Source organism: Salmo salar, unplaced genomic scaffold (genome assembly GCF_965601325.2).
Source record: "Salmo salar unplaced genomic scaffold, fSalSal1 ptg000588l, whole genome shotgun sequence".
Lineage (NCBI taxonomy): Eukaryota > Metazoa > Chordata > Actinopteri > Salmoniformes > Salmonidae > Salmo > Salmo salar.
Genome location: NW_027675428.1, coordinates 645828 through 671838, shown reverse-complemented (window position 1 = coordinate 671838; position 26011 = coordinate 645828). Strand labels below are relative to the sequence as shown.

The following is a 26011-nucleotide window of genomic DNA, read 5'->3' as shown; positions in this document are numbered from 1 at the left end:
TTTAGGCGATGGACTGCGTATCTATTGTGATATTCACTAGTTGGCTCAATATCGCACTTCATTTAGAAAACCTGCAAAAACTAAGAGCAAATCTGACTTCCACTAACAAGGACATTGATTCCAATGTAATACACTTGAAATGACACTCAGCCCCTAAACCTAGTGAATATCTCATGCTCTGCATTGGCTGGGAATTGAACCCTGGTCAACTGCTTGGAAGGCAGCTATGCTCACCACTATACCACCAATGCTATGTGAAGCTCGTAAGCAACATGGAGACATCGATTCATATCCTGACCGTCATTTTTGTGGAAAGTGAAAATTCTTTGACCAAACGGATCGTTGGTATAGTTGTACTATTATGGCTTAGGGTGGGAGAGGTCCCTGGTTAAAAAATCTATCATTTTAATCAGTACCTGTTACCTTCAGATTAGTCCCGTGACACTTGTGGAAAACGTAGGGCAAAACGGAGAACATTGTGACAAGTGGGGTCACATTAGTTTGTAGCCCAAAGATTTTGGATTCTACAAACAGATGTTTGCACATAGAGGGTTCCGACTTCAGACGAGTCCCCTGACACTTGTGGGGGACGTAGAGACAAATTGAGAACACCACCGTGTTCGTGAGGGTCTCCCCTTTCCAGGGAGTGGTCATACGATGTTGTAGGTCAAACGGTTCAGATGCTACAGATGTTTTTGTGAGAATACCGATTATTGGTATGTCTCATGGTTTGACAAACACCGCTCTAGCTCCACCACCATTTATTGCAGATGTGGAGTTGTAACATAAACAGTTACGGAGGCTTGAGACAGATACGACGCGTTTCAATCTCTCTAGTTGAAAACTGATCGATTTGAATGGGTATTTTTTACATTCGTTTACTTTGATTCACGTACTGATGCATCAATCGACTCAAAATAAATGAGCTCCATTCTTTTTTAAGTTTTATTTTTTCATTTTCTCTTTTAAAATATTAATTGACCTCATTTTGCTCAATATTCATTTGTCAACACTCATCATCAGTTTGCTGTCGCGGCTTAAGAAGACAGAATGTGAAAGACACAGCAGATGAAATACAAAAGATTTGAACTGAAGCCTGGTCAACAGTTTGGAAGACTGCTATGCTCACAAGTATAGCACAAACACTCACATGAGGTTCAATCTATCCAAGCACCATGGACAAGAACAATTGATATCCTCATTGTAATTGCCGCAGAAAGCAAAACAATTTTATTCTTGTCTAAGGCTCGTTGGTCTAGGGGTATGATTCTCGCTTTGGGTGCGAGAGGTCCCGGGTTCAAATCCCGGATGAGCCCTTTTGCAGATCTTTTAACAAGCTCAGACAGGCAGATCTCTGGCCACTGGTTGCAAACAGCCACCTCTTGGGCGCAGGACGAGGTGGCTGAATGGTTTAGGCGATGGACTGCGTATCTATTGTGATATTCACTAGTTGGCTCAATATCGCACTTCATTTAGAAAACCTGCAAAAACTAAGAGCAAATCTGACTTCCACTAACAAGGACATTGATTCCAATGTAATACACTTGAAATGACACTCAGCCCCTAAACCTAGTGAATATCTCATGCTCTGCATTGGCTGGGAATTGAACCCTGGTCAACTGCTTGGAAGGCAGCTATGCTCACCACTATACCACCAATGCTATGTGAAGCTCGTAAGCAACATGGAGACATCGATTCATATCCTGACCGTCATTTTTGTGGAAAGTGAAAATTCTTTGACCAAACGGATCGTTGGTATAGTTGTACTATTATGGCTTAGGGTGGGAGAGGTCCCTGGTTAAAAAATCTATCATTTTAATCAGTACCTGTTACCTTCAGATTAGTCCCGTGACACTTGTGGAAAACGTAGGGCAAAACGGAGAACATTGTGACAAGTGGGGTCACATTAGTTTGTAGCCCAAAGATTTTGGATTCTACAAACAGATGTTTGCACATAGAGGGTTCCGACTTCAGACGAGTCCCCTGACACTTGTGGGGGACGTAGAGACAAATTGAGAACACCACCGTGTTCGTGAGGGTCTCCCCTTTCCAGGGAGTGGTCATACGATGTTGTAGGACAAACGGTTCAGATGCTACAGATGTTTTTGTGAGAATACCGATTATTGGTATGTCTCATGGTTTGACAAACACCGCTCTAGCTCCACCACCATTTATTGCAGATGTGGAGTTGTAACATAAACAGTTACGGAGGCTTGAGACAGATACGACGCGTTTCAATCTCTCTAGTTGAAAACTGATCGATTTGAATGGGTATTTTTTACGTTCGTTTACTTTGATTCACGTACTGATGCATCAATCGACTCAAAATAAATGAGCTCCATTCTTTTTTAAGTTTTATTTTTTCATTTTCTCTTTTAAAATATTAATTGACCTCATTTTGCTCAATATTCATTTGTCAACACTCATCATCAGTTTGCTGTCGCGGCTTAAGAAGACAGAATGTGAAAGACACAGCAGATGAAATACAAAAGATTTGAACTGAAGCCTGGTCAACAGTTTGGAAGACTGCTATGCTCACAAGTATAGCACAAACACTCACATGAGGTTCAATCTATCCAAGCACCATGGACAAGAACAATTGATATCCTCATTGTAATTGCCGCAGAAAGCAAAACAATTTTATTCTTGTCTAAGGCTCGTTGGTCTAGGGGTATGATTCTCGCTTTGGGTGCGAGAGGTCCCGGGTTCAAATCCCGGATGAGCCCTTTTGCAGATCTTTTAACAAGCTCAGACAGGCAGATCTCTGGCCACTGGTTGCAAACAGCCACCTCTTGGGCGCAGGACGAGGTGGCTGAATGGTTTAGGCGATGGACTGCGTTTGTGATATTGTGATATTCACTAGTTGGCTCAATATCGCACTTCATTTAGAAAACCTGCAAAAACTAAGAGCAAATCTGACTTCCACTAACAAGGACATTGATTCCAATGTAATACACTTGAAATGACACCCAGCCCCTAAACCTAGTGAATATCTCATGCTCTGCATTGGCTGGGAATTGAACCCTGGTCAACTGCTTGGAAGGCAGCTATGCTCACCACTATACCACCAATGCTATTTGAAGCTCGTAAGCAACATGGAGACATCGATTCATATCCTGACCGTCATTTTTGTGGAAAGTGAAAATTCTTTGACCAAACGGATCGTTGGTATAGTTGTACTATTATGGCTTAGGGTGCGAGAGGTCCCTGGTTAAAAAATCTATCATTTTAATCAGTACCTGTTACCTTCAGATTAGTCCCGTGACACTTGTGGAAAACGTAGGGCAAAACGGAGAACATTGTGACAAGTGGGGTCACATTAGTTTGTAGCCCAAAGATTTTGGATTCTACAAACAGATGTTTGCACATAGAGGGTTCCGACTTCAGACGAGTCCCCTGACACTTGTGGGGGACGTAGAGACAAATTGAGAACACCACCGTGTTCGTGAGGGTCTCCCCTTTCCAGGGAGTGGTCATACGATGTTGTAGGTCAAACGGTTCAGATGCTACAGATGTTTTTGTGAGAATACCGATTATTGGTATGTCTCATGGTTTGACAAACACCGCTCTAGCTCCACCACCATTTATTGCAGATATGGAGTTGTAACATAAACAGTTACGGAGGCTTGAGACAGATACGACGCGTTTCAATCTCTCTAGTTGAAAACTGATCGATTTGAATGGGTATTTTTTACGTTCGTTTACTTTGATTCACGTACTGATGCATCAATCGACTCAAAATAAATGAGCTCCATTCTTTTTTAAGTTTTATTTTTTCATTTTCTCTTTTAAAATATTAATTGACCTCATTTTGCTCAATATTCATTTGTCAACACTCATCATCAGTTTGCTGTCGCGGCTTAAGAAGACAGAATGTGAAAGACACAGCAGATGAAATACAAAAGATTTGAACTGAAGCCTGGTCAACAGTTTGGAAGACTGCTATGCTCACAAGTATAGCACAAACACTCACATGAGGTTCAATCTATCCAAGCACCATGGACAAGAACAATTGATATCCTCATTGTAATTGCCCCAGAAAGCAAAACAATTTTATTCTTGTCTAAGGCTCGTTGGTCTAGGGGTATGATTCTCGCTTTGGGTGCGAGAGGTCCCGGGTTCAAATCCCGGATGAGCTCTTTTGCAGATCTTTTAACAAGCTCAGACAGGCAGATCTCTGGCCACTGGTTGCAAACAGCCACCTCTTGGGCGCAGGACGAGGTGGCTGAATGGTTTAGGCGATGGACTGCGTATCTATTGTGATATTCACTAGTTGGCTCAATATCGCACTTCATTTAGAAAACCTGCAAAAACTAAGAGCAAATCTGACTTCCACTAACAAGGACATTGATTCCAATGTAATACACTTGAAATGACACCCAGCCCCTAAACCTAGTGAATATCTCATGCTCTGCATTGGCTGGGAATTGAACCCTGGTCAACTGCTTGGAAGGCAGCTATGCTCACCACTATACCACCAATGCTATGTGAAGCTCGTAAGCAACATGGAGACATCGATTCATATCCTGACCGTCATTTTTGTGGAAAGTGAAAATTCTTTGACCAAACGGATCGTTGGTATAGTTGTACTATTATGGCTTAGGGTGGGAGAGGTCCCTGGTTAAAAAATCTATCATTTTAATCAGTACCTGTTACCTTCAGATTAGTCCCGTGACACTTGTGGAAAACGTAGGGCAAAACGGAGAACATTGTGACAAGTGGGGTCACATTAGTTTGTAGCCCAAAGATTTTGGATTCTACAAACAGATGTTTGCACATAGAGGGTTCCGACTTCAGACGAGTCCCCTGACACTTGTGGGGGACGTAGAGACAAATTGAGAACACCACCGTGTTCGTGAGGGTCTCCCCTTTCCAGGGAGTGGTCATACGATGTTGTAGGTCAAACGGTTCAGATGCTACAGATGTTTTTGTGAGAATACCGATTATTGGTATGTCTCATGGTTTGACAAACACCGCTCTAGCTCCACCACCATTTATTGCAGATGTGGAGTTGTAACATAAACAGTTACGGAGGCTTGAGACAGATACGACGCGTTTCAATCTCTCTAGTTGAAAACTGATCGATTTGAATGGGTATTTTTTACGTTCGTTTACTTTGATTCACGTACTGATGCATCAATCGACTCAAAATAAATGAGCTCCATTCTTTTTTAAGTTTTATTTTTTCATTTTCTCTTTTAAAATATTAATTGACCTCATTTTGCTCAATATTCATTTGTCAACACTCATCATCAGTTTGCTGTCGCGGCTTAAGAAGACAGAATGTGAAAGACACAGCAGATGAAATACAAAAGATTTGAACTGAAGCCTGGTCAACAGTTTGGAAGACTGCTATGCTCACAAGTATAGCACAAACACTCACATGAGGTTCAATCTATCCAAGCACCATGGACAAGAACAATTGATATCCTCATTGTAATTGCCGCAGAAAGCAAAACAATTTTATTCTTGTCTAAGGCTCGTTGGTCTAGGGGTATGATTCTCGCTTTGGGTGCGAGAGGTCCCGGGTTCAAATCCCGGATGAGCCCTTTTGCAGATCTTTTAACAAGCTCAGACAGGCAGATCTCTGGCCACTGGTTGCAAACAGCCACCTCTTGGGCGCAGGACGAGGTGGCTGAATGGTTTAGGCGATGGACTGCGTATCTATTGTGATATTCACTAGTTGGCTCAATATCGCACTTCATTTAGAAAACCTGCAAAAACTAATAGCAAATCTGACTTCCACTAACAAGGACATTGATTCCAATGTAATACACTTGAAATGACACCCAGCCCCTAAACCTAGTGAATATCTCATGCTCTGCATTGGCTGGGAATTGAACCCTGGTCAACTGCTTGGAAGGCAGCTATGCTCACCACTATACCACCAATGCTATTTGAAGCTCGTAAGCAACATGGAGACATCGATTCATATCCTGACCGTCATTTTTGTGGAAAGTGAAAATTCTTTGACCAAACGGATCGTTGGTATAGTTGTACTATTATGGCTTAGGGTGGGAGAGGTCCCTGGTTAAAAAATCTATCATTTTAATCAGTACCTGTTACCTTCAGATTAGTCCCGTGACACTTGTGGAAAACGTAGGGCAAAACGGAGAACATTGTGACAAGTGGGGTCACATTAGTTTGTAGCCCAAAGATTTTGGATTCTACAAACAGATGTTTGCACATAGAGGGTTCCGACTTCAGACGAGTCCCCTGACACTTGTGGGGGACGTAGAGACAAATTGAGAACACCACCGTGTTCGTGAGGGTCTCCCCTTTCCAGGGAGTGGTCATACGATGTTGTAGGTCAAACGGTTCAGATGCTACAGATGTTTTTGTGAGAATACCGATTATTGGTATGTCTCATGGTTTGACAAACACCGCTCTAGCTCCACCACCATTTATTGCAGATGTGGAGTTGTAACATAAACAGTTACGGAGGCTTGAGACAGATACGACGCGTTTCAATCTCTCTAGTTGAAAACTGATCGATTTGAATGGGTATTTTTTACGTTCGTTTACTTTGATTCACGTACTGATGCATCAATCGACTCAAAATAAATGAGCTCCATTCTTTTTTAAGTTTTATTTTTTCATTTTCTCTTTTAAAATATTAATTGACCTCATTTTGCTCAATATTCATTTGTCAACACTCATCATCAGTTTGCTGTCGCGGCTTAAGAAGACAGAATGTGAAAGACACAGCAGATGAAATACAAAAGATTTGAACTGAAGCCTGGTCAACAGTTTGGAAGACTGCTATGCTCACAAGTATAGCACAAACACTCACATGAGGTTCAATCTATCCAAGCACCATGGACAAGAACAATTGATATCCTCATTGTAATTGCCGCAGAAAGCAAAACAATTTTATTCTTGTCTAAGGCTCGTTGGTCTAGGGGTATGATTCTCGCTTTGGGTGCGAGAGGTCCCGGGTTCAAATCCCGGATGAGCCCTTTTGCAGATCTTTTAACAAGCTCAGACAGGCAGATCTCTGGCCACTGGTTGCAAACAGCCACCTCTTGGGCGCAGGACGAGGTGGCTGAATGGTTTAGGCGATGGACTGCGTATCTATTGTGATATTCACTAGTTGGCTCAATATCGCACTTCATTTAGAAAACCTGCAAAAACTAAGAGCAAATCTGACTTCCACTAACAAGGACATTGATTCCAATGTAATACACTTGAAATGACACCCAGCCCCTAAACCTAGTGAATATCTCATGCTCTGCATTGGCTGGGAATTGAACCCTGGTCAACTGCTTGGAAGGCAGCTATGCTCACCACTATACCACCAATGCTATGTGAAGCTCGTAAGCAACATGGAGACATCGATTCATATCCTGACCGTCATTTTTGTGGAAAGTGAAAATTCTTTGACCAAACGGATCGTTGGTATAGTTGTACTATTATGGCTTAGGGTGGGAGAGGTCCCTGGTTAAAAAATCTATCATTTTAATCAGTACCTGTTACCTTCAGATTAGTCCCGTGACACTTGTGGAAAACGTAGGGCAAAACGGAGAACATTGTGACAAGTGGGGTCACATTAGTTTGTAGCCCAAAGATTTTGGATTCTACAAACAGATGTTTGCACATAGAGGGTTCCGACTTCAGACGAGTCCCCTGACACTTGTGGGGGACGTAGAGACAAATTGAGAACACCACCGTGTTCGTGAGGGTCTCCCCTTTCCAGGGAGTGGTCATACGATGTTGTAGGTCAAACGGTTCAGATGCTACAGATGTTTTTGTGAGAATACCGATTATTGGTATGTCTCATGGTTTGACAAACACCGCTCTAGCTCCACCACCATTTATTGCAGATGTGGAGTTGTAACATAAACAGTTACGGAGGCTTGAGACAGATACGACGCGTTTCAATCTCTCTAGTTGAAAACTGATCGATTTGAATGGGTATTTTTTACCTTCGTTTACTTTGATTCACGTACTGATGCATCAATCGACTCAAAATAAATGAGCTCCATTCTTTTTTAAGTTTTATTTTTTCATTTTCTCTTTTAAAATATTAATTGACCTCATTTTGCTCAATATTCATTTGTCAACACTCATCATCAGTTTGCTGTCGCGGCTTAAGAAGACAGAATGTGAAAGACACAGCAGATGAAATACAAAAGATTTGAACTGAAGCCTGGTCAACAGTTTGGAAGACTGCTATGCTCACAAGTATAGCACAAACACTCACATGAGGTTCAATCTATCCAAGCACCATGGACAAGAACAATTGATATCCTCATTGTAATTGCCGCAGAAAGCAAAACAATTTTATTCTTGTCTAAGGCTCGTTGGTCTAGGGGTATGATTCTCGCTTTGGGTGCGAGAGGTCCCGGGTTCAAATCCCAGATGAGCCCTTTTGCAGATCTTTTAACAAGCTCAGACAGGCAGATCTCTGGCCACTGGTTGCAAACAGCCACCTCTTGGGCGCAGGACGAGGTGGCTGAATGGTTTAGGCGATGGACTGCGTTTGTGATATTGTGATATTCACTAGTTGGCTCAATATCGCACTTCATTTAGAAAACCTGCAAAAACTAAGAGCAAATCTGACTTCCACTAACAAGGACATTGATTCCAATGTAATACACTTGAAATGACACCCAGCCCCTAAACCTAGTGAATATCTCATGCTCTGCATTGGCTGGGAATTGAACCCTGGTCAACTGCTTGGAAGGCAGCTATGCTCACCACTATACCACCAATGCTATGTGAAGCTCGTAAGCAACATGGAGACATCGATTCATATCCTGACCGTCATTTTTGTGGAAAGTGAAAATTCTTTGACCAAACGGATCGTTGGTATAGTTGTACTATTATGGCTTAGGGTGGGAGAGGTCCCTGGTTAAAAAATCTATCATTTTAATCAGTACCTGTTACCTTCAGATTAGTCCCGTGACACTTGTGGAAAACGTAGGGCAAAACGGAGAACATTGTGACAAGTGGGGTCACATTAGTTTGTAGCCCAAAGATTTTGGATTCTACAAACAGATGTTTGCACATAGAGGGTTCCGACTTCAGACGAGTCCCCTGACACTTGTGGGGGACGTAGAGACAAATTGAGAACACCACCGTGTTCGTGAGGGTCTCCCCTTTCCAGGGAGTGGTCATACGATGTTGTAGGTCAAACGGTTCAGATGCTACAGATGTTTTTGTGAGAATACCGATTATTGGTATGTCTCATGGTTTGACAAACACCGCTCTAGCTCCACCACCATTTATTGCAGATGTGGAGTTGTAACATAAACAGTTACGGAGGCTTGAGACAGATACGACGCGTTTCAATCTCTCTAGTTGAAAACTGATCGATTTGAATGGGTATTTTTTACGTTCGTTTACTTTGATTCACGTACTGATGCATCAATCGACTCAAAATAAATGAGCTCCATTCTTTTTTAAGTTTTATTTTTTCATTTTCTCTTTTAAAATATTAATTGACCTCATTTTGCTCAATATTCATTTGTCAACACTCATCATCAGTTTGCTGTCGCGGCTTAAGAAGACAGAATGTGAAAGACACAGCAGATGAAATACAAAAGATTTGAACTGAAGCCTGGTCAACAGTTTGGAAGACTGCTATGCTCACAAGTATAGCACAAACACTCACATGAGGTTCAATCTATCCAAGCACCATGGACAAGAACAATTGATATCCTCATTGTAATTGCCGCAGAAAGCAAAACAATTTTATTCTTGTCTAAGGCTCGTTGGTCTAGGGGTATGATTCTCGCTTTGGGTGCGAGAGGTCCCGGGTTCAAATCCCGGATGAGCTCTTTTGCAGATCTTTTAACAAGCTCAGACAGGCAGATCTCTGGCCACTGGTTGCAAACAGCCACCTCTTGGGCGCAGGACGAGGTGGCTGAATGGTTTAGGCGATGGACTGCGTATCTATTGTGATATTCACTAGTTGGCTCAATATCGCACTTCATTTAGAAAACCTGCAAAAACTAAGAGCAAATCTGACTTCCACTAACAAGGACATTGATTCCAATGTAATACACTTGAAATGACACCCAGCCCCTAAACCTAGTGAATATCTCATGCTCTGCATTGGCTGGGAATTGAACCCTGGTCAACTGCTTGGAAGGCAGCTATGCTCACCACTATACCACCAATGCTATGTGAAGCTCGTAAGCAACATGGAGACATCGATTCATATCCTGACCGTCATTTTTGTGGAAAGTGAAAATTCTTTGACCAAACGGATCGTTGGTATAGTTGTACTATTATGGCTTAGGGTGGGAGAGGTCCCTGGTTAAAAAATCTATCATTTTAATCAGTACCTGTTACCTTCAGATTAGTCCCGTGACACTTGTGGAAAACGTAGGGCAAAACGGAGAACATTGTGACAAGTGGGGTCACATTAGTTTGTAGCCCAAAGATTTTGGATTCTACAAACAGATGTTTGCACATAGAGGGTTCCGACTTCAGACGAGTCCCCTGACACTTGTGGGGGACGTAGAGACAAATTGAGAACACCACCGTGTTCGTGAGGGTCTCCCCTTTCCAGGGAGTGGTCATACGATGTTGTAGGTCAAACGGTTCAGATGCTACAGATGTTTTTGTGAGAATACCGATTATTGGTATGTCTCATGGTTTGACAAACACCGCTCTAGCTCCACCACCATTTATTGCAGATGTGGAGTTGTAACATAAACAGTTACGGAGGCTTGAGACAGATACGACGCGTTTCAATCTCTCTAGTTGAAAACTGATCGATTTGAATGGGTATTTTTTACGTTCGTTTACTTTGATTCACGTACTGATGCATCAATCGACTCAAAATAAATGAGCTCCATTCTTTTTTAAGTTTTATTTTTTCATTTTCTCTTTTAAAATATTAATTGACCTCATTTTGCTCAATATTCATTTGTCAACACTCATCATCAGTTTGCTGTCGCGGCTTAAGAAGACAGAATGTGAAAGACACAGCAGATGAAATACAAAAGATTTGAACTGAAGCCTGGTCAACAGTTTGGAAGACTGCTATGCTCACAAGTATAGCACAAACACTCACATGAGGTTCAATCTATCCAAGCACCATGGACAAGAACAATTGATATCCTCATTGTAATTGCCGCAGAAAGCAAAACAATTTTATTCTTGTCTAAGGCTCGTTGGTCTAGGGGTATGATTCTCGCTTTGGGTGCGAGAGGTCCCGGGTTCAAATCCCGGATGAGCTCTTTTGCAGATCTTTTAACAAGCTCAGACAGGCAGATCTCTGGCCACTGGTTGCAAACAGCCACCTCTTGGGCGCAGGACGAGGTGGCTGAATGGTTTAGGCGATGGACTGCGTATCTATTGTGATATTCACTAGTTGGCTCAATATCGCACTTCATTTAGAAAACCTGCAAAAACTAAGAGCAAATCTGACTTCCACTAACAAGGACATTGATTCCAATGTAATACACTTGAAATGACACCCAGCCCCTAAACCTAGTGAATATCTCATGCTCTGCATTGGCTGGGAATTGAACCCTGGTCAACTGCTTGGAAGGCAGCTATGCTCACCACTATACCACCAATGCTATGTGAAGCTCGTAAGCAACATGGAGACATCGATTCATATCCTGACCGTCATTTTTGTGGAAAGTGAAAATTCTTTGACCAAACGGATCGTTGGTATAGTTGTACTATTATGGCTTAGGGTGGGAGAGGTCCCTGGTTAAAAAATCTATCATTTTAATCAGTACCTGTTACCTTCAGATTAGTCCCGTGACACTTGTGGAAAACGTAGGGCAAAACGGAGAACATTGTGACAAGTGGGGTCACATTAGTTTGTAGCCCAAAGATTTTGGATTCTACAAACAGATGTTTGCACATAGAGGGTTCCGACTTCAGACGAGTCCCCTGACACTTGTGGGGGACGTAGAGACAAATTGAGAACACCACCGTGTTCGTGAGGGTCTCCCCTTTCCAGGGAGTGGTCATACGATGTTGTAGGTCAAACGGTTCAGATGCTACAGATGTTTTTGTGAGAATACCGATTATTGGTATGTCTCATGGTTTGACAAACACCGCTCTAGCTCCACCACCATTTATTGCAGATGTGGAGTTGTAACATAAACAGTTACGGAGGCTTGAGACAGATACGACGCGTTTCAATCTCTCTAGTTGAAAACTGATCGATTTGAATGGGTATTTTTTACGTTCGTTTACTTTGATTCACGTACTGATGCATCAATCGACTCAAAATAAATGAGCTCCATTCTTTTTTAAGTTTTATTTTTTCATTTTCTCTTTTAAAATATTAATTGACCTCATTTTGCTCAATATTCATTTGTCAACACTCATCATCAGTTTGCTGTCGCGGCTTAAGAAGACAGAATGTGAAAGACACAGCAGATGAAATACAAAAGATTTGAACTGAAGCCTGGTCAACAGTTTGGAAGACTGCTATGCTCACAAGTATAGCACAAACACTCACATGAGGTTCAATCTATCCAAGCACCATGGACAAGAACAATTGATATCCTCATTGTAATTGCCGCAGAAAGCAAAACAATTTTATTCTTCTCTAAGGCTCGTTGGTCTAGGGGTATGATTCTCGCTTTGGGTGCGAGAGGTCCCGGGTTCAAATCCCGGATGAGCCCTTTTGCAGATCTTTTAACAAGCTCAGACAGGCAGATCTCTGGCCACTGTTTGCAAACAGCCACCTCTTGGGCGCAGGACGAGGTGGCTGAATGGTTTAGGCGATGGACTGCGTATCTATTGTGATATTCACTAGTTGGCTCAATATCGCACTTCATTTAGAAAACCTGCAAAAACTAAGAGCAAATCTGACTTCCACTAACAAGGACATTGATTCCAATGTAATACACTTGAAATGACACCCAGCCCCTAAACCTAGTGAATATCTCATGCTCTGCATTGGCTGGGAATTGAACCCTGGTAAACTGCTTGGAAGGCAGCTATGCTCACCACTATACCACCAATGCTATGTGAAGCTCGTAAGCAACATGGAGACATCGATTCATATCCTGACCGTCATTTTTGTGGAAAGTGAAAATTCTTTGACCAAACGGATCGTTGGTATAGTTGTACTATTATGGCTTAGGGTGGGAGAGGTCCCTGGTTAAAAAATCTATCATTTTAATCAGTACCTGTTACCTTCAGATTAGTCCCGTGACACTTGTGGAAAACGTAGGGCAAAACGGAGAACATTGTGACAAGTGGGGTCACATTAGTTTGTAGCCCAAAGATTTTGGATTCTACAAACAGATGTTTGCACATAGAGGGTTCCGACTTCAGACGAGTCCCCTGACACTTGTGGGGGACGTAGAGACAAATTGAGAACACCACCGTGTTCGTGAGGGTCTCCCCTTTCCAGGGAGTGGTCATACGATGTTGTAGGTCAAACGGTTCAGATGCTACAGATGTTTTTGTGAGAATACCGATTATTGGTATGTCTCATGGTTTGACAAACACCGCTCTAGCTCCACCACCATTTATTGCAGATGTGGAGTTGTAACATAAACAGTTACGGAGGCTTGAGACAGATACGACGCGTTTCAATCTCTCTAGTTGAAAACTGATCGATTTGAATGGGTATTTTTTACCTTCGTTTACTTTGATTCACGTACTGATGCATCAATCGACTCAAAATAAATGAGCTCCATTCTTTTTTAAGTTTTATTTTTTCATTTTCTCTTTTAAAATATTAATTGACCTCATTTTGCTCAATATTCATTTGTCAACACTCATCATCAGTTTGCTGTCGCGGCTTAAGAAGACAGAATGTGAAAGACACAGCAGATGAAATACAAAAGATTTGAACTGAAGCCTGGTCAACAGTTTGGAAGACTGCTATGCTCACAAGTATAGCACAAACACTCACATGAGGTTCAATCTATCCAAGCACCATGGACAAGAACAATTGATATCCTCATTGTAATTGCCGCAGAAAGCAAAACAATTTTATTCTTGTCTAAGGCTCGTTGGTCTAGGGGTATGATTCTCGCTTTGGGTGCGAGAGGTCCCGGGTTCAAATCCCGGATGAGCCCTTTTGCAGATCTTTTAACAAGCTCAGACAGGCAGATCTCTGGCCACTGTTTGCAAACAGCCACCTCTTGGGCGCAGGACGAGGTGGCTGAATGGTTTAGGCGATGGACTGCGTATCTATTGTGATATTCACTAGTTGGCTCAATATCGCACTTCATTTAGAAAACCTGCAAAAACTAAGAGCAAATCTGACTTCCACTAACAAGGACATTGATTCCAATGTAATACACTTGAAATGACACCCAGCCCCTAAACCTAGTGAATATCTCATGCTCTGCATTGGCTGGGAATTGAACCCTGGTAAACTGCTTGGAAGGCAGCTATGCTCACCACTATACCACCAATGCTATGTGAAGCTCGTAAGCAACATGGAGACATCGATTCATATCCTGACCGTCATTTTTGTGGAAAGTGAAAATTCTTTGACCAAACGGATCGTTGGTATAGTTGTACTATTATGGCTTAGGGTGGGAGAGGTCCCTGGTTAAAAAATCTATCATTTTAATCAGTACCTGTTACCTTCAGATTAGTCCCGTGACACTTGTGGAAAACGTAGGGCAAAACGGAGAACATTGTGACAAGTGGGGTCACATTAGTTTGTAGCCCAAAGATTTTGGATTCTACAAACAGATGTTTGCACATAGAGGGTTCCGACTTCAGACGAGTCCCCTGACACTTGTGGGGGACGTAGAGACAAATTGAGAACACCACCGTGTTCGTGAGGGTCTCCCCTTTCCAGGGAGTGGTCATACGATGTTGTAGGTCAAACGGTTCAGATGCTACAGATGTTTTTGTGAGAATACCGATTATTGGTATGTCTCATGGTTTGACAAACACCGCTCTAGCTCCACCACCATTTATTGCAGATGTGGAGTTGTAACATAAACAGTTACGGAGGCTTGAGACAGATACGACGCGTTTCAATCTCTCTAGTTGAAAACTGATCGATTTGAATGGGTATTTTTTACCTTCGTTTACTTTGATTCACGTACTGATGCATCAATCGACTCAAAATAAATGAGCTCCATTCTTTTTTAAGTTTTATTTTTTCATTTTCTCTTTTAAAATATTAATTGACCTCATTTTGCTCAATATTCATTTGTCAACACTCATCATCAGTTTGCTGTCGCGGCTTAAGAAGACAGAATGTGAAAGACACAGCAGATGAAATACAAAAGATTTGAACTGAAGCCTGGTCAACAGTTTGGAAGACTGCTATGCTCACAAGTATAGCACAAACACTCACATGAGGTTCAATCTATCCAAGCACCATGGACAAGAACAATTGATATCCTCATTGTAATTGCCGCAGAAAGCAAAACAATTTTATTCTTGTCTAAGGCTCGTTGGTCTAGGGGTATGATTCTCGCTTTGGGTGCGAGAGGTCCCGGGTTCAAATCCCGGATGAGCCCTTTTGCAGATCTTTTAACAAGCTCAGACAGGCAGATCTCTGGCCACTGTTTGCAAACAGCCACCTCTTGGGCGCAGGACGAGGTGGCTGAATGGTTTAGGCGATGGACTGCGTATCTATTGTGATATTCACTAGTTGGCTCAATATCGCACTTCATTTAGAAAACCTGCAAAAACTAAGAGCAAATCTGACTTCCACTAACAAGGACATTGATTCCAATGTAATACACTTGAAATGACACCCAGCCCCTAAACCTAGTGAATATCTCATGCTCTGCATTGGCTGGGAAATGAACCCTGGTCAACTGCTTGGAAGGCAGCTATGCTCACCACTATACCACCAATGCTATGTGAAGCTCGTAAGCAACATGGAGACATCGATTCATATCCTGACCGTCATTTTTGTGGAAAGTGAAAATTCTTTGACCAAACGGATCGTTGGTATAGTTGTACTATTATGGCTTAGGGTGGGAGAGGTCCCTGGTTAAAAAATCTATCATTTTAATCAGTACCTGTTACCTTCAGATTAGTCCCGTGACACTTGTGGAAAACGTAGGGCAAAACGGAGAACATTGTGACAAGTGGGGTCACATTAGTTTGTAGCCCAAAGATTTTGGATTCTACAAACAGATGTTTGCACATAGAGGGTTCCGACTTCAGACGAGTCCCCTGACACTTGTGGGGGACGTAGAGACAAATTGAGAACACCACCGTGTTCGTGAGGGTCTCCCCTTTCCAGGGAGTGGTCATACGATGTTGTAGGTCAAACGGTTCAGATGCTACAGATGTTTTTGTGAGAATACCGATTATTGGTATGTCTCATGGTTTGACAAACACCGCTCTAGCTCCACCACCATTTATTGCAGATGTGGAGTTGTAACATAAACAGTTACGGAGGCTTGAGACAGATACGACGCGTTTCAATCTCTCTAGTTGAAAACTGATCGATTTGAATGGGTATTTTTTACGTTCGTTTACTTTGATTCACGTACTGATGCATCAATCGACTCAAAATAAATGAGCTCCATTCTTTTTTAAGTTTTATTTTTTCATTTTCTCTTTTAAAATATTAATTGACCTCATTTTGCTCAATATTCATTTGTCAACACTCATCATCAGTTTGCTGTCGCGGCTTAAGAAGACAGAATGTGAAAGACACAGCAGATGAAATACAAAAGATTTGAACTGAAGCCTGGTCAACAGTTTGGAAGACTGCTATGCTCACAAGTATAGCACAAACACTCACATGAGGTTCAATCTATCCAAGCACCATGGACAAGAACAATTGATATCCTCATTGTAATTGCCGCAGAAAGCAAAACAATGTTATTCTTGTCTAAGGCTCGTTGGTCTAGGGGTATGATTCTCGCTTTGGGTGCGAGAGGTCCCGGGTTCAAATCCCGGATGAGCCCTTTTGCAGATCTTTTAACAAGCTCAGACAGGCAGATCTCTGGCCACTGGTTGCAAACAGCCACCTCTTGGGCGCAGGACGAGGTGGCTGAATGGTTTAGGCGATGGACTGCGTATCTATTGTGATATTCACTAGTTGGCTCAATATCGCACTTCATTTAGAAAACCTGCAAAAACTAAGAGCAAATCTGACTTCCACTAAAAAGGACATTGATTCCAATGTAATACACTTGAAATGACACCCAGCCCCTAAACCTAGTGAATATCTCATGCTCTGCATTGGCTGGGAATTGAACCCTGGTCAACTGCTTGGAAGGCAGCTATGCTCACCACTATACCACGAATGCTATGTGAAGCTCGTAAGCAACATGGAGACATCGATTCATATCCTGACCGTCATTTTTGTGGAAAGTGAAAATTCTTTGACCAAACGGATCGTTGGTATAGTTGTACTATTATGGCTTAGGGTGGGAGAGGTCCCTGGTTAAAAAATCTATCATTTTAATCAGTACCTGTTACCTTCAGATTAGTCCCGTGACACTTGTGGAAAACGTAGGGCAAAACGGAGAACATTGTGACAAGTGGGGTCACATTAGTTTGTAGCCCAAAGATTTTGGATTCTACAAACAGATGTTTGCACATAGAGGGTTCCGACTTCAGACGAGTCCCCTGACACTTGTGGGGGACGTAGAGACAAATTGAGAACACCACCGTGTTCGTGAGGGTCTCCCCTTTCCAGGGAGTGGTCATACGATGTTGTAGGTCAAACGGTTCAGATGCTACAGATGTTTTTGTGAGAATACCGATTATTGGTATGTCTCATGGTTTGACAAACACCGCTCTAGCTCCACCACCATTTATTGCAGATGTGGAGTTGTAACATAAACAGTTACGGAGGCTTGAGACAGATACGACGCGTTTCAATCTCTCTAGTTGAAAACTGATCGATTTGAATGGGTATTTTTTACGTTCGTTTACTTTGATTCACGTACTGATGCATCAATCGACTCAAAATAAATGAGCTCCATTCTTTTTTAAGTTTTATTTTTTCATTTTCTCTTTTAAAATATTAATTGACCTCATTTTGCTCAATATTCATTTGTCAACACTCATCATCAGTTTGCTGTCGCGGCTTAAGAAGACAGAATGTGAAAGACACAGCAGATGAAATACAAAAGATTTGAACTGAAGCCTGGTCAACAGTTTGGAAGACTGCTATGCTCACAAGTATAGCACAAACACTCACATGAGGTTCAATCTATCCAAGCACCATGGACAAGAACAATTGATATCCTCATTGTAATTGCCGCAGAAAGCAAAACAATTTTATTCTTGTCTAAGGCTCGTTGGTCTAGGGGTATGATTCTCGCTTTGGGTGCGAGAGGTCCCGGGTTCAAATCCCGGATGAGCCCTTTTGCAGATCTTTTAACAAGCTCAGACAGGCAGATCTCTGGCCACTGGTTGCAAACAGCCACCTCTTGGGCGCAGGACGAGGTGGCTGAATGGTTTAGGCGATGGACTGCGTATCTATTGTGATATTCACTAGTTGGCTCAATATCGCACTTCATTTAGAAAACCTGCAAAAACTAAGAGCAAATCTGACTTCCACTAACAAGGACATTGATTCCAATGTAATACACTTGAAATGACACCCAGCCCCTAAACCTAGTGAATATCTCATGCTCTGCATTGGCTGGGAATTGAACCCTGGTCAACTGCTTGGAAGGCAGCTATGCTCACCACTATACCACCAATGCTATGTGAAGCTCGTAAGCAACATGGAGACATCGATTCATATCCTGACCGTCATTTTTGTGGAAAGTGAAAATTCTTTGACCAAACGGATCGTTGGTATAGTTGTACTATTATGGCTTAGGGTGGGAGAGGTCCCTGGTTAAAAAATCTATCATTTTAATCAGTACCTGTTACCTTCAGATTAGTCCCGTGACACTTGTGGAAAACGTAGGGCAAAACGGAGAACATTGTGACAAGTGGGGTCAACATTAGTTTGTAGCCCAAAGATTTTGGATTCTACAAACAGATGTTTGCACATAGAGGGTTCCGACTTCAGACGAGTCCCCTGACACTTGTGGGGGACGTAGAGACAAATTGAGAACACCACCGTGTTCGTGAGGGTCTCCCCTTTCCAGGGAGTGGTCATACGATGTTGTAGGTCAAACGGTTCAGATGCTACAGATGTTTTTGTGAGAATACCGATTATTGGTATGTCTCATGGTTTGACAAACACCGCTCTAGCTCCACCACCATTTATTGCAGATGTGGAGTTGTAACATAAACAGTTACGGAGGCTTGAGACAGATACGACGCGTTTCAATCTCTCTAGTTGAAAACTGATCGATTTGAATGGGTATTTTTTACGTTCGTTTACTTTGATTCACGTACTGATGCATCAATCGACTCAAAATAAATGAGCTCCATTCTTTTTTAAGTTTTATTTTTTCATTTTCTCTTTTAAAATATTAATTGACCTCATTTTGCTCAATATTCATTTGTCAACACTCATCATCAGTTTGCTGTCGCGGCTTAAGAAGACAGAATGTGAAAGACACAGCAGATGAAATACAAAAGATTTGAACTGAAGCCTGGTCAACAGTTTGGAAGACTGCTATGCTCACAAGTATAGCACAAACACTCACATGAGGTTCAATCTATCCAAGCACCATGGACAAGAACAATTGATATCCTCATTGTAATTGCCGCAGAAAGCAAAACAATTTTATTCTTGTCTAAGGCTCGTTGGTCTAGGGGTATGATTCTCGCTTTGGGTGCGAGAGGTCCCGGGTTCAAATCCCGGATGAGCCCTTTTGCAGATCTTTTAACAAGCTCAGACAGGCAGATCTCTGGCCACTGGTTGCAAACAGCCACCTCTTGGGCGCAGGACGAGGTGGCTGAATGGTTTAGGCGATGGACTGCGTATCTATTGTGATATTCACTAGTTGGCTCAATATCGCACTTCATTTAGAAAACCTGCAAAAACTAAGAGCAAATCTGACTTCCACTAACAAGGACATTGATTCCAATGTAATACACTTGAAATGACACCCAGCCCCTAAACCTAGTGAATATCTCATGCTCTGCATTGGCTGGGAATTGAACCCTGGTCAACTGCTTGGAAGGCAGCTATGCTCACCACTATACCACCAATGCTATGTGAAGCTCGTAAGCAACATGGAGACATCGATTCATATCCTGACCGTCATTTTTGTGGAAAGTGAAAATTCTTTGACCAAACGGATCGTTGGTATAGTTGTACTATTATGGCTTAGGGTGGGAGAGGTCCCTGGTTAAAAAATCTATCATTTTAATCAGTACCTGTTACCTTCAGATTAGTCCCGTGACACTTGTGGAAAACGTAGGGCAAAACGGAGAACATTGTGACAAGTGGGGTCACATTAGTTTGTAGCCCAAAGATTTTGGATTCTACAAACAGATGTTTGCACATAGAGGGTTCCGACTTCAGACGAGTCCCCTGACACTTGTGGGGGACGTAGAGACAAATTGAGAACACCACCGTGTTCGTGAGGGTCTCCCCTTTCCAGGGAGTGGTCATACGATGTTGTAGGTCAAACGGTTCAGATGCTACAGATGTTTTTGTGAGAATACCGATTATTGGTATGTCTCATGGTTTGACAAACACCGCTCTAGCTCCACCACCATTTATTGCAGATGTGGAGTTGTAACATAAACAGTTACGGAGGCTTGAGACAGATACGACGCGTTTCAATCTCTCTAGTTGAAAACTGATCGATTTGAATGGGTATTTTTTACCTTCGTTTACTTTGATTCACGTACTGATGCATCAATCGACTCAAAATAAATGAGCTCCATTCTTTTTTAAGTTTTATTTTTTCATTTTCTCTTTTAAAATATTAATTGACCTCATTTTGCTCAATATTCATTTGTCAACACTCATCATCAGTTTGCTGTCGCGGCTTAAGAAGACAGAATGTGAAAGACACAGCAGATGAAATACAAAAGATTTGAACTGAAGCCTGGTCAACAGTTTGGAAGACTGCTATGCTCACAAGTATAGCACAAACACTCACATGAGGTTCAATCTATCCAAGCACCATGGACAAGAACAATTGATATCCTCATTGTAATTGCCGCAGAAAGCAAAACAATTTTATTCTTGTCTAAGGCTCGTTGGTCTAGGGGTATGATTCTCGCTTTGGGTGCGAGAGGTCCCGGGTTCAAATCCCAGATGAGCCCTTTTGCAGATCTTTTAACAAGCTCAGACAGGCAGATCTCTGGCCACTGGTTGCAAACAGCCACCTCTTGGGCGCAGGACGAGGTGGCTGAATGGTTTAGGCGATGGACTGCGTATCTATTGTGATATTCACTAGTTGGCTCAATATCGCACTTCATTTAGAAAACCTGCAAAAACTAAGAGCAAATCTGACTTCCACTAACAAGGACATTGATTCCAATGTAATACACTTGAAATGACACCCAGCCCCTAAACCTAGTGAATATCTCATGCTCTGCATTGGCTGGGAATTGAACCCTGGTCAACTGCTTGGAAGGCAGCTATGCTCACCACTATACCACCAATGCTATGTGAAGCTCGTAAGCAACATGGAGACATCGATTCATATCCTGACCGTCATTTTTGTGGAAAGTGAAAATTCTTTGACCAAACGGATCGTTGGTATAGTTGTACTATTATGGCTTAGGGTGGGAGAGGTCCCTGGTTAAAAAATCTATCATTTTAATCAGTACCTGTTACCTTCAGATTAGTCCCGTGACACTTGTGGAAAACGTAGGGCAAAACGGAGAACATTGTGACAAGTGGGGTCACATTAGTTTGTAGCCCAAAGATTTTGGATTCTACAAACAGATGTTTGCACATAGAGGGTTCCGACTTCAGACGAGTCCCCTGACACTTGTGGGGGACGTAGAGACAAATTGAGAACACCACCGTGTTCGTGAGGGTCTCCCCTTTCCAGGGAGTGGTCATACGATGTTGTAGGTCAAACGGTTCAGATGCTACAGATGTTTTTGTGAGAATACCGATTATTGGTATGTCTCATGGTTTGACAAACACCGCTCTAGCTCCACCACCATTTATTGCAGATGTGGAGTTGTAACATAAACAGTTACGGAGGCTTGAGACAGATACGACGCGTTTCAATCTCTCTAGTTGAAAACTGATCGATTTGAATGGGTATTTTTTACGTTCGTTTACTTTGATTCACGTACTGATGCATCAATCGACTCAAAATAAATGAGCTCCATTCTTTTTTAAGTTTTATTTTTTCATTTTCTCTTTTAAAATATTAATTGACCTCATTTTGCTCAATATTCATTTGTCAACACTCATCATCAGTTTGCTGTCGCGGCTTAAGAAGACAGAATGTGAAAGACACAGCAGATGAAATACAAAAGATTTGAACTGAAGCCTGGTCAACAGTTTGGAAGACTGCTATGCTCACAAGTATAGCACAAACACTCACATGAGGTTCAATCTATCCAAGCACCATGGACAAGAACAATTGATATCCTCATTGTAATTGCCGCAGAAAGCAAAACAATTTTATTCTTGTCTAAGGCTCGTTGGTCTAGGGGTATGATTCTCGCTTTGGGTGCGAGAGGTCCCGGGTTCAAATCCCGGATGAGCCCTTTTGCAGATCTTTTAACAAGCTCAGACAGGCAGATCTCTGGCCACTGGTTGCAAACAGCCACCTCTTGGGCGCAGGACGAGGTGGCTGAATGGTTTAGGCGATGGACTGCGTATCTATTGTGATATTCACTAGTTGGCTCAATATCGCACTTCATTTAGAAAACCTGCAAAAACTAAGAGCAAATCTGACTTCCACTAACAAGGACATTGATTCCAATGTAATACACTTGAAATGACACCCAGCCCCTAAACCTAGTGAATATCTCATGCTCTGCATTGGCTGGGAATTGAACCCTGGTCAACTGCTTGGAAGGCAGCTATGCTCACCACTATACCACCAATGCTATGTGAAGCTCGTAAGCAACATGGAGACATCGATTCATATCCTGACCGTCATTTTTGTGGAAAGTGAAAATTCTTTGACCAAACGGATCGTTGGTATAGTTGTACTATTATGGCTTAGGGTGGGAGAGGTCCCTGGTTAAAAAATCTATCATTTTAATCAGTACCTGTTACCTTCAGATTAGTCCCGTGACACTTGTGGAAAACGTAGGGCAAAACGGAGAACATTGTGACAAGTGGGGTCACATTAGTTTGTAGCCCAAAGATTTTGGATTCTACAAACAGATGTTTGCACATAGAGGGTTCCGACTTCAGACGAGTCCCCTGACACTTGTGGGGGACGTAGAGACAAATTGAGAACACCACCGTGTTCGTGAGGGTCTCCCCTTTCCAGGGAGTGGTCATACGATGTTGTAGGTCAAACGGTTCAGATGCTACAGATGTTTTTGTGAGAATACCGATTATTGGTATGTCTCATGGTTTGACAAACACCGCTCTAGCTCCACCACCATTTATTGCAGATGTGGAGTTGTAACATAAACAGTTACGGAGGCTTGAGACAGATACGACGCGTTTCAATCTCTCTAGTTGAAAACTGATCGATTTGAATGGGTATTTTTTACCTTCGTTTACTTTGATTCACGTACTGATGCATCAATCGACTCAAAATAAATGAGCTCCATTCTTTTTTAAGTTTTATTTTTTCATTTTCTCTTTTAAAATATTAATTGACCTCATTTTGCTCAATATTCATTTGTCAACACTCATCATCAGTTTGCTGTCGCGGCTTAAGAAGACAGAATGTGAAAGACACAGCAGATGAAATACAAAAGATTTGAACTGAAGCCTGGTCAACAGTTTGGAAGACTGCTATGCTCACAAGTATAGCACAAACACTCACATGAGGTTCAATCTATCCAAGCACCATGGACAAGAACAATTGATATCCTCATTGTAATTGCCGCAGAAAGCAAAACAATTTTATTCTTGTCTAAGGCTCGTTGGTCTAGGGGTATGATTCTCGCTTTGGGTGCGAGAGGTCCCGGGTTCAAATCCCAGATGAGCCCTTTTGCAGATCTTTTAACAAGCTCAGACAGGCAGATCTCTGGCCACTGGTTGCAAACAGCCACCTCTTGGGCGCAGGACGAGGTGGCTGAATGGTTTAGGCGATGGACTGCGTATCTATTGTGATATTCACTAGTTGGCTCAATATCGCACTTCATTTAGAAAACCTGCAAAAACTAAGAGCAAATCTGACTTCCACTAACAAGGACATTGATTCCAATGTAATACACTTGAAATGACACCCAGCCCCTAAACCTAGTGAATATCTCATGCTCTGCATTGGCTGGGAATTGAACCCTGGTCAACTGCTTGGAAGGCAGCTATGCTCACCACTATACCACCAATGCTATGTGAAGCTCGTAAGCAACATGGAGACATCGATTCATATCCTGACCGTCATTTTTGTGGAAAGTGAAAATTCTTTGACCAAACGGATCGTTGGTATAGTTGTACTATTATGGCTTAGGGTGGGAGAGGTCCCTGGTTAAAAAATCTATCATTTTAATCAGTACCTGTTACCTTCAGATTAGTCCCGTGACACTTGTGGAAAACGTAGGGCAAAACGGAGAACATTGTGACAAGTGGGGTCACATTAGTTTGTAGCCCAAAGATTTTGGATTCTACAAACAGATGTTTGCACATAGAGGGTTCCGACTTCAGACGAGTCCCCTGACACTTGTGGGGGACGTAGAGACAAATTGAGAACACCACCGTGTTCGTGAGGGTCTCCCCTTTCCAGGGAGTGGTCATACGATGTTGTAGGTCAAACGGTTCAGATGCTACAGATGTTTTTGTGAGAATACCGATTATTGGTATGTCTCATGGTTTGACAAACACCGCTCTAGCTCCACCACCATTTATTGCAGATGTGGAGTTGTAACATAAACAGTTACGGAGGCTTGAGACAGATACGACGCGTTTCAATCTCTCTAGTTGAAAACTGATCGATTTGAATGGGTATTTTTTACGTTCGTTTACTTTGATTCACGTACTGATGCATCAATCGACTCAAAATAAATGAGCTCCATTCTTTTTTAAGTTTTATTTTTTCATTTTCTCTTTTAAAATATTAATTGACCTCATTTTGCTCAATATTCATTTGTCAACACTCATCATCAGTTTGCTGTCGCGGCTTAAGAAGACAGAATGTGAAAGACACAGCAGATGAAATACAAAAGATTTGAACTGAAGCCTGGTCAACAGTTTGGAAGACTGCTATGCTCACAAGTATAGCACAAACACTCACATGAGGTTCAATCTATCCAAGCACCATGGACAAGAACAATTGATATCCTCATTGTAATTGCCGCAGAAAGCAAAACAATTTTATTCTTGTCTAAGGCTCGTTGGTCTAGGGGTATGATTCTCGCTTTGGGTGCGAGAGGTCCCGGGTTCAAATCCCGGATGAGCCCTTTTGCAGATCTTTTAACAAGCTCAGACAGGCAGATCTCTGGCCACTGGTTGCAAACAGCCACCTCTTGGGCGCAGGACGAGGTGGCTGAATGGTTTAGGCGATGGACTGCGTATCTATTGTGATATTCACTAGTTGGCTCAATATCGCACTTCATTTAGAAAACCTGCAAAAACTAAGAGCAAATCTGACTTCCACTAACAAGGACATTGATTCCAATGTAATACACTTGAAATGACACCCAGCCCCTAAACCTAGTGAATATCTCATGCTCTGCATTGGCTGGGAATTGAACCCTGGTCAACTGCTTGGAAGGCAGCTATGCTCACCACTATACCACCAATGCTATGTGAAGCTCGTAAGCAACATGGAGACATCGATTCATATCCTGACCGTCATTTTTGTGGAAAGTGAAAATTCTTTGACCAAACGGATCGTTGGTATAGTTGTACTATTATGGCTTAGGGTGGGAGAGGTCCCTGGTTAAAAAATCTATCATTTTAATCAGTACCTGTTACCTTCAGATTAGTCCCGTGACACTTGTGGAAAACGTAGGGCAAAACGGAGAACATTGTGACAAGTGGGGTCACATTAGTTTGTAGCCCAAAGATTTTGGATTCTACAAACAGATGTTTGCACATAGAGGGTTCCGACTTCAGACGAGTCCCCTGACACTTGTGGGGGACGTAGAGACAAATTGAGAACACCACCGTGTTCGT

General features: G+C 42.2%; 15 non-coding genes across 15 annotated transcripts; all 15 read left to right on the top strand.

The window, feature by feature from the left end:
• Positions 1 to 1244: 1244 nt before the first annotated feature.
• Positions 1245 to 1316, top strand: trnap-ugg (transfer RNA proline (anticodon UGG)). Its single transcript has one exon. It is a non-coding gene; the product is annotated as a tRNA-Pro (tRNA).
• Positions 1317 to 2654: 1338 nt separating this feature from the next.
• On the top strand, positions 2655 to 2726 carry trnap-ugg (transfer RNA proline (anticodon UGG)). Its single transcript has one exon. It is a non-coding gene; the product is annotated as a tRNA-Pro (tRNA).
• A 1341-nt stretch (positions 2727 to 4067) lies between these two features.
• On the top strand, positions 4068 to 4139 carry trnap-ugg (transfer RNA proline (anticodon UGG)). Its single transcript has one exon. It is a non-coding gene; the product is annotated as a tRNA-Pro (tRNA).
• A 1338-nt stretch (positions 4140 to 5477) lies between these two features.
• On the top strand, positions 5478 to 5549 carry trnap-ugg (transfer RNA proline (anticodon UGG)). Its single transcript has one exon. It is a non-coding gene; the product is annotated as a tRNA-Pro (tRNA).
• Positions 5550 to 6887: 1338 nt separating this feature from the next.
• Positions 6888 to 6959, top strand: trnap-ugg (transfer RNA proline (anticodon UGG)). The gene has a single exon. It is a non-coding gene; the product is annotated as a tRNA-Pro (tRNA).
• A 2751-nt stretch (positions 6960 to 9710) lies between these two features.
• On the top strand, positions 9711 to 9782 carry trnap-ugg (transfer RNA proline (anticodon UGG)). Its single transcript has one exon. It is a non-coding gene; the product is annotated as a tRNA-Pro (tRNA).
• A 1338-nt stretch (positions 9783 to 11120) lies between these two features.
• On the top strand, positions 11121 to 11192 carry trnap-ugg (transfer RNA proline (anticodon UGG)). Its single transcript has one exon. It is a non-coding gene; the product is annotated as a tRNA-Pro (tRNA).
• Positions 11193 to 12530: 1338 nt separating this feature from the next.
• On the top strand, positions 12531 to 12602 carry trnap-ugg (transfer RNA proline (anticodon UGG)). Its single transcript has one exon. It is a non-coding gene; the product is annotated as a tRNA-Pro (tRNA).
• A 1338-nt stretch (positions 12603 to 13940) lies between these two features.
• Positions 13941 to 14012, top strand: trnap-ugg (transfer RNA proline (anticodon UGG)). The gene has a single exon. It is a non-coding gene; the product is annotated as a tRNA-Pro (tRNA).
• Positions 14013 to 15350: 1338 nt separating this feature from the next.
• Positions 15351 to 15422, top strand: trnap-ugg (transfer RNA proline (anticodon UGG)). Its single transcript has one exon. It is a non-coding gene; the product is annotated as a tRNA-Pro (tRNA).
• Positions 15423 to 16760: 1338 nt separating this feature from the next.
• trnap-ugg (transfer RNA proline (anticodon UGG)) lies at positions 16761 to 16832 on the top strand. The gene has a single exon. It is a non-coding gene; the product is annotated as a tRNA-Pro (tRNA).
• Positions 16833 to 18170: 1338 nt separating this feature from the next.
• On the top strand, positions 18171 to 18242 carry trnap-ugg (transfer RNA proline (anticodon UGG)). The gene has a single exon. It is a non-coding gene; the product is annotated as a tRNA-Pro (tRNA).
• A 1339-nt stretch (positions 18243 to 19581) lies between these two features.
• trnap-ugg (transfer RNA proline (anticodon UGG)) lies at positions 19582 to 19653 on the top strand. The gene has a single exon. It is a non-coding gene; the product is annotated as a tRNA-Pro (tRNA).
• Positions 19654 to 22401: 2748 nt separating this feature from the next.
• trnap-ugg (transfer RNA proline (anticodon UGG)) lies at positions 22402 to 22473 on the top strand. Its single transcript has one exon. It is a non-coding gene; the product is annotated as a tRNA-Pro (tRNA).
• Positions 22474 to 25221: 2748 nt separating this feature from the next.
• Positions 25222 to 25293, top strand: trnap-ugg (transfer RNA proline (anticodon UGG)). The gene has a single exon. It is a non-coding gene; the product is annotated as a tRNA-Pro (tRNA).
• The last annotated feature ends 718 nt before the right edge of the window (positions 25294 to 26011 follow it).